Genomic DNA, 14667 nt, shown 5'->3' on the forward strand with positions numbered 1-14667 from the left:
GAAACAAACACAAGAATACAAATCTTGTAAATCTCTTCTAGACCTCTCCAATGCTAGCATATCCTTCCTTAGATTAAGGACCCAAAACTGCTCACAATATTGCAAATGCGGTCTGACCAGAGCCTTATGCAGACTCAGCTGTCCACCTCTGCTCTTGTATTCTAGCTCTCTTGAAATGAATGCTAATATTGCACCTGACTTCCTAACTGCCAACTGAACCTGCATGTTAACCTTAAGAGAATCCTGAACTAGGACTCCCAAGTCCTTTTGTACTTCAGATTTCGGAAGCCTTTCCCCGTTTTGAAAATAGTCTATGCCTTTATTCTTCGCACCGAAATACATAGCCTCGCAATATCTGACATTGTATTCTATCTTCCACTTCTTTGCCCATTCTCCTAACATGTCAAAGTCCTCCTGCAGCCTCCCCACTTCCTCAACAATACCTGTCCCTCCACCTTTCTTTGTGTCATCTGGAAACTTAGAAACAATGCTCTCTGTTCCTTCATTCAGATCATGAATAGTTGTGGTCCCAACACTGATCCCTGTGGAATTCAACTAATCACTGGTTACGATCCTGAAGAAAGCTGCTTTTTCCCTACCCTCTGCCTTCTATCAGCCAATCCTCTATCCATGCCAGTACTTTGTCCCTGACACCATGGGATCTTATTTAGCAGCCTTCTGTGTTGCACCTTGTCAAAGGCCTTCTGGAAATCCAAATAGATCATGTCCACTGGCTCTCCTCTGTCTAACTTGGTCATTACCTCCTCAAAGAGTTCTAACAGACTTGACCTTCCTTGACAAAGTAGTGCTGACTCCACCATATTTTTACCATGCACTTCCAAGTACTCCACAATCTCATCCTTAAAAATGGACTCTAAAATATTACTAATGACTGAGGTCAGGTTAACCAGCCTACAGTCTCTTGTCTTCTGCCTCCCTTCCTTCTTAAACAGGGGTATTACACTAGCCATTTTTCAGTCCTCTTCAACCCTCCCTTACTCCAGTGATTTCTGAAGGATCACCACCAATGCCTCTACAATCTCCTCAGCTATCTCCTTCAGAACTCTGGGGTGTGAACCAGCTGGTCAATATTATTTATCCGCATCTGGTCAGAGTTGTGTATCCGCCTTCAGACCCTTCTGTTTGCTTAGCACCTTCTATTTAGTGATGGCCATGACACTCACCTCTGCCCCCTGACTCTCTTGAAGTTCTGGTATGCTGCTGGTGTCTTCCACTGTGAAGACTGGCAGAAAGTATCTATTCAGTTCCTCCACCATTTCTGAGCCAAGAAAAAAACAAGCAGAAAGCACATCTTGCCCTCTGCACTGAATTCCCACATTGCCTCCAAATTCCCTGATCTAGATTCTCACTTGGGCTGTGTCTCACACTGGATGGGATCTCTTCTCTCTGACCACGTGAAAATTACTGAAGACTTGTGTTCCAGCACCAATTGTGTCTCTAGCCAAGCTGTTCTGGTACAGTTACAACATCAGCATCTACCCAGAAAATAGCCTAAGTATATCCTGTCCACAAAAAGCAAGACAAATCCAACTCTGGCAATTAACACATCAATCTATGCTTAATCACTAGTAAAGTAATGAAAGATGTAATTGAGAGTGCCATCAAGCAGCACTTACTCAATGTTAACCTGCTTACTGATATTCAGTTTGGATTTCATCTGGTCTGTCATCATATTGTGGGCTTTTGCCTTCAGCAGAGTATTTGTACCTGTTGAGGCAATACATTTGTTCACTCTTATAAAATAAGAAATACACCTGGGTAATGTAGCACTGAAAGATTCAATAGACATTTATTAGAGCTCCGAGTATACGCGTATATTACTGTCTAAGGCAAGTGCCTGGGCTAATACAACTCCTTAACCAGCAAGCTATGCTTTCAGCAGCCCCAGTTAAGTTGGAGACTCAGTTCACTATATCCCCACGTCAAAACCAATGTACAGTGATATATCATAAGTATGTCTCTTGAAGATATATTGCACACTAGCTGTGAGACATAACATACAACTTATTCCAAAAAAGAAAAAAAAGTTCCAAACTGATATACACGGTTGGTCGTAGGCACATGTTGTCAATTTAGGGTATTTATACAAACAAGTGAAAACAGAGTTAACACAATTAATAATTCAAATTTCAATGTAATTCTTTGGCAGTTTGGCAACTTGTCCTTATTTTATGATCATGTACTGAGTTGCATTTGATTGTCCTTGGGTGATAACTTGGTTGTCTTGCTACTGATTATTTTCACTCAATGTTATAGCACAGGCATCAGTGATGTTTCCTTCCTCACTCTCTTCGTGCATGCTTGGTGTGTCATACATTGGCTTGAGGTGGCATCCGTTCCTTCGCAACATATGGTCAATGACTTCTTATGAGCTTTGTTGGTTATGTATTTTAGAATACTTTGATGATGACCAAGTATTTGTAACTGGATCAAAATCAAAGTTGCTGGAAAAGCTTAGCAGGTCTGACAGCATCTGCGAAGGAAAAAAAGAGTTAACGTTTCGGGTCCGGTGACCCTTCCTTAGAACTGATGGTGGCTGGGAAAATGCCAATTTATATGCAGACAAAAGGGGAGCAGGATGGTGTAGGGAGTAAACGATAGGATAGAGCCTAAAGAGAGAGAAAAGCAGTTGGACAGACAAAGAGTTGATAACGATCTGGCGTACTGACCTCTACCTTGCAAAAGCTGAGCGCCAACTCTCAGATACCTCCTCCTACCTTCCCCCAGACCATGACCCCACCATGGCACATCAGGTCATTGTATCCACTACGGTAACTGATCTCATTTCAGCCGGTGATCTCCCCACCTCTGCCTCCAAGCTGATAGTCCCCCTGCCCTGCACAGCTCATTTCTACCTCCTCCCAAAAATCCACAAACAGGACTGTCCGGTCAGACCCATTGTTTCAGCCTGCTCCTGCCCCACAGAATTCATCTCTTCCTACCTTGAGTCAGTCTTCTCTCCCCAGTCCAATCCCTGCCCACATACAACCATGATTCCTCTAACGCCTTACGCCAGTTTCAAAACTTCCAGTTTGCTGGTCCCAGCCGTCTCCTCTTTACCATGGACGTGCAATCCCTTTACACATCCATTCCCCACTCTTAGGGCTCTCCGCTTCTTCCTGGAGCAAAGACCTGAACCGTCCCCACCACCACCACCCTCCTCCGCTTGGCCGAACTCATCCTCACCCTCCAACTTCTCTTTTAACACCTCTCATTTTCTTCAGCTAAGACGGGTAGCCATGGGTACCCGCATGGGCCCCAGTTATGCCTGTCTCTTCGTGGGGTACGTGGAACATTCCTTGTTCCAGTCCTATTCCGGACCCCACCCACAACTCTTTCTCCGATACAGCGATGATATCATCAGTGCCGCTTCCCTCTCTCGTCTGGAATGAGAAAACTTAATCAATTTCGCCTCCAATTTCCACCCTGCCCTCACTTTCACCTGGTCTATCACTGACTCCTCCCTTCCCTTCCTCAACATTTCTGTTTCCATTTCTAAGGATAGACTGGCCACTAATATCCACTACAAACCCATTGACTCCCACAGCTACCTGGACTATACATCCTCATATCCCACTTCCTTTAAAGACTCCATCTCATTCTCTCAGTTCCTCCGCCTCCATCGTATATGTTCAGATGACGCCAACTTCAACAAGGGAGCTTTCAAAATGTGCACCTTCTTCCTCAACTGAGGATTCCCCAGATCCGTTGTCGACAGGATCCTCAACCCGGTCCGACCCGTCTCCCGCATTTCCACCCTCACCCCTTCTCTTCCCTCCCACAACAGTTATATGGTTCCCCTTGTCCTTACCTACCATCCCACCAGCATCCACATCCAAAAGATCATCAGGCGCCATTTCCGCTACCTCCAGCAAGGTGCCACTACTAGACACATATTCCCGCCCCCTCCCTTCTCCGCCTTCTGCAGGGACCGTTCCCTCCAGGGCACCCTAGTCCACACTTTCTTCACCCCCAACACCCCCCCACAGCCCTATGGCACCTTCCCCTGTAACCGGCGAAGGTGCAACACCTGCCCATTTACCTCCTCCCTCCCCAGTATCCAAGGGCTCAAACATACCTTCCAGGTGAAGCAACACTTCACCTGCACTTCCCAGAATCTAGTCTGCTGCATTCGTTGCTCACAAAATGGTCTCCTCTACATTGGGAAAACAAAGCTTGGACTGGGTGACCACTTTACAAAACATCTATGTTCTGCTCGCAAAAAAGACCCTGAACTACCTGTTGCCTGCCACTTTAACACACCATCCTGTTCGCTGGCCAACATCTCTGTCTTTGGCTTGCTGCAGTGTTCTAACGAAGCTCAGCGCAAGCTGGAAGAACAACACCTCATTTTCTGCTTGGGGACCCTGCAGCCCTCCAGACTCAATATCGAGTTCAATAATTTTAGGGCCTAAACTCTCCCATGTCCCAGCCCCCTACCCCGCACACCAGGCCTTGTTACCACATAGCCTGCCACACAATGTTATTAGTCACTAATAGCCCCCATTAACAAATATTCACCCTCCCAGCCTGATTGTTATCAACTCTTTGTCTGTCCAACTGCTCGTCTCTCTTTTTAGGCTCTATCCTATTGTTTACTCCCTATCCCATCCCGCTGCCCTTTTTTCTGCATATAAACTGACATTTTCCCAGCCACCATCAGTTCTGAGGAAGGGTCACCGGACCCGAAACGTTAACTCTTTTTTCCTTCACAGATGCTGCCAGACCTGTTCAGCTTTTCCAGCAACTTTATTTTTGTTCCTGATTTACAGCATCCGCAGTTCTTTCAGTTTTTATTTGTAACTGGATTTCTGATTCATACTCTCTGCCCAGTTTCTAGTCGTGGTAGTTTTTTATCTGCTATTGTGTCTCCAGTTGTGATTATAGATTTTATAATAATACTGTATGTTTGCCTAAAGTGTTTGAGCTAGGATGTGATACAGGTGCATGTCTTAAAAACGTTTGCCAGTGAAAAGTAAGGGCGTGGAATGCCTTGCCTGCAAAAATAGTTGACTCGCCAACTTTAAGGGCATTTAAATGGTCATTGGATAAACATATGGATGATAATGGAATAGTTTAGGTTAGATGGGCTTCAGATTGGTTTCACAGGTCGGCGCAACATCGAGGGCCGAAGGGCCTGTACTGCGCTGTAATGTTCTATGTTCTATGTTCTATGTTCTATTATATGTTCTGGATAAAATGAAAATAGCAGTCATTGTACCTGTGATGGTTGCACTTATCATATTGCCATGTCATTGAAAATGAGAAATTTGGAGAAGTAATACATTACAAAGATGTAATTTTCCCCATTCACTGTGAATTAGTTCGTTGCTATTTTTATCCAAGGAGTGGATGGAACATTATGTGAATGTAAAGGTTCCTATGCTGCTGGGGTTAGTACAATTTGCATGCCTCAAATAAGTCATTAGATATCCTGATTCACCCCTGGCCAGCATGACAGACCTCTTGTGCAGTCAATATCCATTTGTTCATGGTGTAACATTGTCATGATATCTTGACATAGTACTTCTGGTATTAAGACTTCTTTCCTTTTGAAAATGACTTGCTGAAATATACTGAGTTTTTCTATGTATGGTCAAAATGAACAAACATTTTCAGATTTTATTTTATACTGTCAGACATTCCTTGAATAATAATCTTTTACAAAACTGGTAATTGCTCATTCTTGGTAGTTGTCAATTGCAACTTTTTGACAGTGGTTCTGGCCAAAGTGTAACATCAAGAAATTCTTCAACTTCAGCTAATTTCAGCCAAATGTATGGTCTGTTTCACCACAGTGGATGTGGCTCAGATCTAATAAATTGTGACTCTGCTAAGATTTGCGCATACTGCTGGAAATATTGGTGATCTGTTGTACACTGCTCTCTTACAGATAGTGCCATGGAGTGCCACTTGTTGGGATACATGTCATACAGTTATAGAGTCAAAGAGATGTTTAGTATGGAGACAGACCCTTCTGTCCAACTCGTCCATGCTGACCAGATATCCTAAATTAATCTAGTCCCATTTGCCAGCATTTGGTCCATATCCCACTAAACCGTTCCTATTCATATGTCCATCCAGATGTCTTTTAAACGTTGTTATTGTACCAGCCTCCACCACCTCCTCTGGTAGCTCATTCTATACACACATCACCCTCTGCATGAAGAAGTTTCACCTTAGGTCCCTTTAAAATCTTCCCCCTCTCACCTTAAACCTATGTCCTCTAGTTTTGGACTCCCCTACACTGGGGGAAAAGACCTTGACTATTCACCCAATCAGTGTCCTTCATAATTTTATGAATTTCTGTAAGGTCACTCCATAGCGTCCGACGTTCCGGAGAAAATAGCCCCAGCCTATTCAGCCTCTCCCTATAGCTCAAACCCTCCAACCCTAGCAAGATCCTTGTCGATCTTTTCTGAATCCTTTCAAGTTTCACAATATCTTTCCCATAGCAAGGAGACCGGACTGAACGCAGTATTCCAAAAGTGGCCGAACTAACTCTTGTACAGCCACAACATGACACCCCCAAATCCTATATTCAATGCACTAAACAATAAAGTCAGAAGTCACATGACACCAGGTTATAGTCCAACAGGCTTATTTGAAATGATAAGCTTGCGAAGCACTGCCCCTTCATCGGGTGAAGTGAGACAGAACAGCACACAGAATTTATAAGCAGAGAGATCAAAAGATCATGCAACTAGTGTGAGTGGAATGCCGAACAATAAGTCACTGGGGGTGACTAAGAGTGTTAGATGGTGTGAGTAAAGTGTCAACAGCTGAATAATAAGCGAAGGGGTGACCTATAACCCGATTAAATGAGGCAGAGAAATAATTACAAAAAATTAAAAATAGGGTGTCTGGCGATTCATAGGATCCCTACAGTGTGGAAATAGGCCCTTTGGCCCAACAAATCCACATTGAACCTCAGAGCATCCCACCCAGACCCAGCTCATCTACAAATCCATGAACACTAAAGACAATTTAGCATGGCCAATCCACACATTTTGGACTGTGGGAGGAAACCAGAGAACCCAAAGGAAACCCACGCAGGCACAGGGAGAATGTGCAAACTCCACACAGCCAGTCACCCAAGGGTGGAATTGAACCTGGGTCCCTGGCGCTGTGAGGCAGCAGTGCTAACCACTGAGCCACTGTGCTACCCTTGTTGTGTGGTGTCCATTCATCTGTTGTCGTAGCGCATGCATGGTCTCGCAAATATACCATGCCTCGGGCATCCTTGCCTCCAGCATATGAGATAGACAACATTGGCTGAGTCACATGTGGAGAGTGGTGTTCCCACGTGTATCTTGGGTTCATGTCGAGCAACATGTGACCCCACCACACTGTATTGTACCTGTAAAGCCTTCCTTACTGTCCTATTTTGACATCATCACCTTGATAAATTGTTATGATCTCTCTAATTAGTTTGTACAGTTTTGGATTACTTATTACTTTCGTTAGACTCTCAACATGCAACTCTTATACCAATCATGTTATTCCAGTCATTTAGATTGTCTCCAGCACCACCCTATTTTTAATTTTTTGTAATTATCTCTCTGCCTCACTTAATCAGATTATAGGTCATCCCTTTGCATGTTATTCAGCTTTTGACATTTTACTCACGCCATCTAACACTCTTGGTCATTTGCATTGACTTATTATTCGACTTTCCACTCACACCAGTTGCATGATCTTTTGATCTCTCTGCCTATAAATTCTATGTCTGTCTGATCTTCTCTCTCACTTCACCTGACGAAGGGGCTGTGCTCCAAAAGCTTGTGATTTCAAATGAACCCAATGGATTATAACCTGGTGTTGTGTGACTTCTGACTTTGTCCACCCCAGTCCAATGCTGGCACCTCTACATCCTGACTAATAAAGGCAAATGTACCAAATGCTTTCTTCACTTCACTACTCTATCTACCTGCGGCTCCACTTTCAAGGAACTATGAACCTGTACCCCAAGGTCTCTTTGTTCATCAATACTCCCCAGGATCTTACTGTTGTGCAGTTGGGTAGAGTACTTGTGGATTGGAAGGCAGGAAGTTAGAATCTGGTGTTTGTAAAATGCTAGGGGGGAAGCATTGCATGGTTGCTTTAAAAGACGATGTGCTTTTTCTTTGCTGAGAATTTTTAAAAAAATGTCTGTGAGCAGCTTGAAAGTCTGCAAGTATAGACAGCACCCAAATTGAAACATATGTATCAAAAGGCCTTAGTTAGCAGGCCAAGCAGCAGTTTTGTTTTGTTATAAAGTCAACAAGTTTTGAATTTAGCCAATCAATCTGACCCATGTACTATGATACGAAAAACATCTGATGGGTTTGACAATATTAGACCAATCCCATTGTAAGAAATTGATATGTCATTTAGGGTATAAAAGAAGAGGGCAGTTGGACAAAGACAGGAGAACTTTATCAGCCAGAGTTAACAGCTTTCAGTTCTCAAGAGAGCATCGCTGGCTCTCACAGGCAGCTCTAGTTCTTTAGAGAAAGCACTATCTAAAAAAATCAAAGGTACGAACAGCGCTACTAGTAATATTCCTGACCAAAGAATCGAAGGAGAAGGCATTCCTGAAAGAACATCCGATGGAGAAGGCACAAAGCATTATGGAAGACATGTAACTTAGCTATAATTATGAGAGACTAAATTCTATTTTATTTTATATAAGTGGGACTTCTATTTATTGGAACAGCATACCATTAGAATCTTGTTTCATTTGGGAATAGTTAGTAATTAGAAGGGGTTTACTCGGTTTGTTAATAGTTTAGTTAATTTGTTCACTTTTAATGTAAGATAAATACGTTGTTACTTGTTGATTGTAAAGTGAGTTTCAGGGGTTTATTTTATTTAACCACTAGAAGTTGCTGAAAGGCTGGTTATATCAATTTTCACATGCCTTTTACAGATTTTAGGGCAAGGTGCTTCCCTTTATGTGTTTCAGTTTTTTTTTTAATTCTCAGAGGCGGGGGGTCAACCTCCTCTTTATAACACTTACCATTTAGTGTATTTGCCCTACCAAAATGCAGCATCTCACATTTACCTAAATTAAACTCCATCTGCCACTCCTCAGCCCATTTGCCCATCTGATCAAGGTCCCATTCTACTCTGAGGTAACCTTCTCCATTGCCCACTACACCACCAATTTTGGTGTCATCTGCAAACTTATTAACCGTACCTCCTGTATTCACATCCATATAATTTTTATAAATGACAAAAAGCAATGGACCCAGAACTGATCCTTGCAACACACTGCTGGTCACAGTCCTCCAGTCCGAAAAGCAACTTTCCACCACCACTCTCTGTCTCCTACCTTTGAGCCAATTTTGTATCCAAATGGCTAGCTCTCCCTGTATTCCATGTGATCTAACCTTGCTAACCAGTCTACCATGTGGGACCTTGTCAAACACCATGCTGAAGTCTATATAGACAACATCCATCACTCTACCTTCATCAATCTTCTTCGTCACTTCTTCAAAAAACTCAATCAAGTTAGTGAGACATGATGTGGTTTAGCATACAGATCGCCTTACACCATCAACGTGCTGTATGACGTCAACAATATGGAAAACTTTGTCATCTTCTAAAATGTGCCTTTTGGTCATTTGATTGAGCATTCATATGTCTACCTTTGTGCATGTTCTTAAGACTTGTCTTGTTGCCATTGTTGCAGTGTTGTTATGTGTTGTGGGTCATCTGTTCTATTCCGGAGACTGACTTGGCTTTTGGAACCAAGCTTCCTGCACATGTGTGCTCAATGTCCTTTGGTGCCACGTGGTAAATTTGAATACAAGTTAAACAGCTTATGGGTAGTTGTGGTAAACAGCATGCTACAGATCTTCTTGTTTTGTTGAAAGCAGCAATTTTATAGGCTGCATCTGATGAGTGTAATTGTTGTTGGCTTGCCACTATGGCTTTATATTAGTGTCCATTTTCAAGAGAGGTGCCAATGGTATGGAAAGGTGCCTTTTTACTTGCCCAGAAAATCTTTCCTAAAGGCTTTAATCATTGTAGAAGTGATTACTAATTCAATTAGCCTCTCTGAGAGTTGTTTGGAAAAATCACACTCATGCCCTTCGTTGCAGCATCTTGTGACAAACTTCATCAATCAACTCTTAAGATTTCTATCTATATGATATGAGTTGAAGTCTGTTAATCCTTAAAATAAGTCTTACCTTGAGGTGGTTTTTTTGATAGTTTATATAGCTTCTGTTTGAAGAAAGTAAGGGGAGTCTGTTAATGGTATATTAATTAAATTGTTGAGATAAGCAGGTGGGGGCATTATTTTATAAAGAATCTGGGGCACTTATAAGAGTCTTGTGGTGCAGTGGAAATGTCCCTACCTCTGAGCCTGGTTTCAAGTCCCACCTCCCCCAAAGCTGTGTAACAATGTATTTGAACAGGTTGATCAGAAAATATCTCTGGGGCTCTTATAAAGGGAAACTGCTGGAAGAAGGTTGTAGTAAGTAAGAAGCATAAATCTGTACTGTTGCATACAGCAAATAAATCTATTGTCAGGATTGGTACTAATGTCTAGTTTTATACTTCACCAATTGGCTTGGAAATGGCCTAATACAGGAGAGAAGAAAGAAGACTAGAACTGCAAAGTAAAAAGATTTGATAGTTAAGGAAACAGACAGAAATTTCTGTGCCCTGGTGCCAAGATCAAAGATTTCACAGAGCAGCTGTAGATCACCCTGAATGATAAGGGTAAACAACCAGCTGTCATTATACAAATCTGGTCACATGGGTAAACTGAGTAATGTGATTCTGCAATCAAAGTTTACAGATCTGTGCATTAAGTCTGCAAGCAGGATCTCAAAAAAAGTAATCCCAGATTACTTCAGGTACGAAGAGTGAGTGTAGAAATAGGAGGATAAAGCAGACAAATACATGGCTTGAAATATGGTGTCAGCGGGAGGATTTTGCTCATATAACTGGAAGTGCTATCAGACAAAAACGGACAGTTTTTCCACCACCAGATCACCGTGAAAATTGTTGTTGTTTTTAACTACTAACCATGACCAGTAAATCACCCATGCAGCCAACTGAATATTTTCATGTAAAGCAAATTATGTACAATGCAAACCATCATAAGGTGAGGAAGAGATAGGGAGAGGGCTAAGGGGCTAAATCAAAGTGTGGTTGGAGGGGAAAATAAGGCACTCTATGCCCTATAGTGCCCATGTCTTTCTAAAGGCATCGAGAATATTGGTGAACACTGCATGATCCCTTTCCAAGGACACCTAACACAAGCATAGCCGTGGAAAATGGGCAGACAGTCAGCAGAAATGACCCCCTCCACAGCTCACTGCTTGGACCTGTTAATAGCCAACTTGGCCAGGTCCAGGAGCAGATCCACAAGGAGATCCACTTACTTGCCCATACCCCTCCAAACCAGATGCCCAAAGATCAGGAGCATGGGACTAAAGTATAACCAAAAGCACAACAAAATATTTTTCAAATAACTAAAAAGGGGCTGCAATTACCTGCAAACAATATATACATGATCTATAGAGGAGGATGTTAGATTCCTGTGACACTGGAATCAGCAGAGAGTAACATTGGACTCCTACAGGTTTTCACGTAAACTAACGAGGACCAATTCCCTTGTGGGTGCAATTTGCTACAGCTATGGGTGAAAGCTTGAATTAGCTGAGCAGGATGTGGGAACCAGCAATTAATGGAAAGATGAGTACCATGTTGCAAAAACATTGCGAAAAACAGACAGAAGTAGATTGGGCCTAGTAAGTTATCAGACTAAGGAAGAAAACATTTAAAATAAATTAGTTACTGTGCATATCACACATATGAATGCATACAGTGAGGTAAATAAGATTGTTGGTGCAGATAGCCACATGCAAATATGATGCTGTGGCTAAAATTGAGTCATGATTCAAAGAAGGGTGGGACTTAATGTTAGATATATCTGGATAAGGTGTTTAGGAAAAAAAAAGGCAAAGGTTAGGAGTGCCATATTGATTAATGAGAACACTGCAGTGCTGAGCAGTGTGGAAGGACAGATGTTTTTAGGAAGAGGCAAGTAGCAAAAGCAGTGTAGGTAAAATAGTCAGCGGGTAGTCTATAGGCCATCAACTACTGGGAAAGATACAGAGGAACAAAGTTGCAAGAAAATTAGAAAGGTGCAAAAATTATGGAGTAGTCATACTGGTGAATTTTAATTATCAAGTAGTGGTGCAATAGACAGAGACGAGCAAGAGGTCCTAAAGTGAGTTCAGGTAGAATTTTCTACAGCAGTATGATTCCAGTCCAATGAGAATGGTGTCACTGCTGAACCTGGTTCTTGGCAATGAGATAGATCAAGTGTCAGTAGGGGAACACATAGGGAATGGTGAACTTTATATCATAAGGTTTAGCTTGCCTATGAAGAAAGAAACAAGGAAAAATCTAGAGGAAGAATAGTCAACTTATGGGGAATAATTGTGATGAGGCGATGGCCTAGTGGTATTATCACTAGACTATTAATCCAGAAACTCTGCTAATATTCTGGGGACACATCCACAGCAGATGGTGGAATTTGAATTCAATAAAAAAAGTCTGGAATTAAGAATCTAATGATGATCATGAGCTCATTGTCAATTAGGTTGTAGACATGCTTGCGAAGCCGGTGTGTTTGATTGCAGACATTTTGTCAACCTGCCAGGTAACATCGTCAGTGCGCCTCCGGTGAAGCGTTGGTGTTCTTTCCCACTTGTTATTTATATGCCTCGGTTTGCTGGGTGGTTGGCATTACTTCTGGTTCTGTTTTTCAGTGGTTTGTATATTGGGTCCAGTTCAATGTGTTTGTTGATGGAGTTCTGGTTGGAATGCCAGGCCTACAGTAATTCTCTGGCATGTCTCTGTTTGGCTTGTGCTATTATAGATGTGTTGTCCCAGTCGAATTCGTGTCCTTCTATGTCCATGTGTATTGAGACCAGTGAGAATTGGTCGTGTCTCTTGGTGGCTAGTTGATGTTCATGTATCGTTATTGTCAGTTTTCTTCCAGTTTGGCCTATGTAATGTTTCTCACAGTCCTTGCATGGTATTTTGTACATTGTTAGTTTTATTGGTTGTGGGTATAGGTTCCTTTAAGTTCGTCACTAGCTGTCGCAGGGTGGTTGTTGGTTTGTGGGCTACTCTGATATCTAGGGGTCTGAGTAGTCTTGTGGTCATCTCTGATATGTCTCTTATGTAGAGTAGTGTATCTGGCAATGTTGTGTCTTCTTGTTGTGGTCTGTCGCAGAGGTAACGGCTGACTGTGTTTTTTGGGAGACATGCCAGGCCTGGCATTCCAACCAGAACTCCATCAACAAACACATTGAACTGGACCCAATATACAAACCACTGAAAAACAGAACCAGAAGTAATGCCAACCACCCAGCAAACCGAGGCATATAAATAACAAGTGGGAAAGGACACCAACGCTTCACCGGAGGCACAACGACAATGTTACCTGGCAGGGTGACAAAACGTGTGCTATCAAACACACCGAATCGGTGAGAAAGTCTACAACTTCATCCACAACCCGAGCTACAAATCTTCTCAAAAACTTAATCGCCGATTGTTGGAAAAATGCATCTGGTTTACCAATGGCCTTCAGGGAAGGAAACCTGGCCTACATGGGACTCCAGACCCACAGCAATGTGGTTGACTCTCAACTGCCCTCTGAAATTGCCTAGCAAGCATTCAGTTGTACCAATCACTACAAAATCTCAAAGAAATGAAACCGGACAGACGACCGGGCATCAACCGACGCATTGGAAAAGACAACAGCAGAAACAGCTCTGTCGACCCTGCAAAGTCTTCCTTACTAACATCTGGGGGCTAGTGCCAAAATTGGAAGAGCTGTCTCACAGACGTGTCAAGAAACAGGATCGTACCTTACAGACAATGTCCCAGGCACCACCATCACCATCCTTGGATATGTCCTGCCCCATCAGTAGGAAAGATCCAGCAGAGGTGGCGGCACAGAGGTATATAGCTGGGAGGAAGTTACCCTGTCAGTCTTCAGTACTGACTCCAGACCTCATGAAGTCTTGCGGCTTTTGGTTAAACCCGGGTAAGGAAACCCCTTGCTGATTACCACATACCATCCTCCCTGAGTGATTGAATTGGCACTCTTTCATGTTGAACAACAGTTAGACCATGATCTGACCTCCAATCTGATCTCCACCTTGCTCTCCACTGCCTCTTTTGTCCTTATCCTTCTGCAGTATCCCAGTGAAGCTGAACATAAACTCTGGACTCAACACAACAATTTCAGAGCATAATTTCTGCCCTTATTTTGTTTACATTCTCTTTGCAAATTTCATTTAACACTCATTATTCTCTTGCTTTTTCTTTTAAACAACAAACGTTTAGCTATCCGCCATTCACACCTTTTCTAGACACATCCTTTGTTCTTCATTTGTCCTATTGCTACTCCCTTTGGCCCTGTACCACTATCTCTTTTTTTCAATTAGCGCTTTGTTTTCTACCAATCTTATTCCTTGTCTTCGTTCTTTTTCTATGTTCCATTTAACTTAAAATTAGTTATTACACTTTTAACTTTTTTCTCGGTTCTAATGATAGGTCATTGACCTGAAATATTAACTCTGTTGCTCTCTTCTAACCTGCTAAGCATTTTGATCATTTTTGGATTTT

The sequence above is a fragment of the Rhincodon typus genome, chromosome 9 (genome assembly GCF_021869965.1).
Source record: "Rhincodon typus isolate 14 chromosome 9, sRhiTyp1.1, whole genome shotgun sequence".
Taxonomy (NCBI): domain Eukaryota; kingdom Metazoa; phylum Chordata; class Chondrichthyes; order Orectolobiformes; family Rhincodontidae; genus Rhincodon; species Rhincodon typus.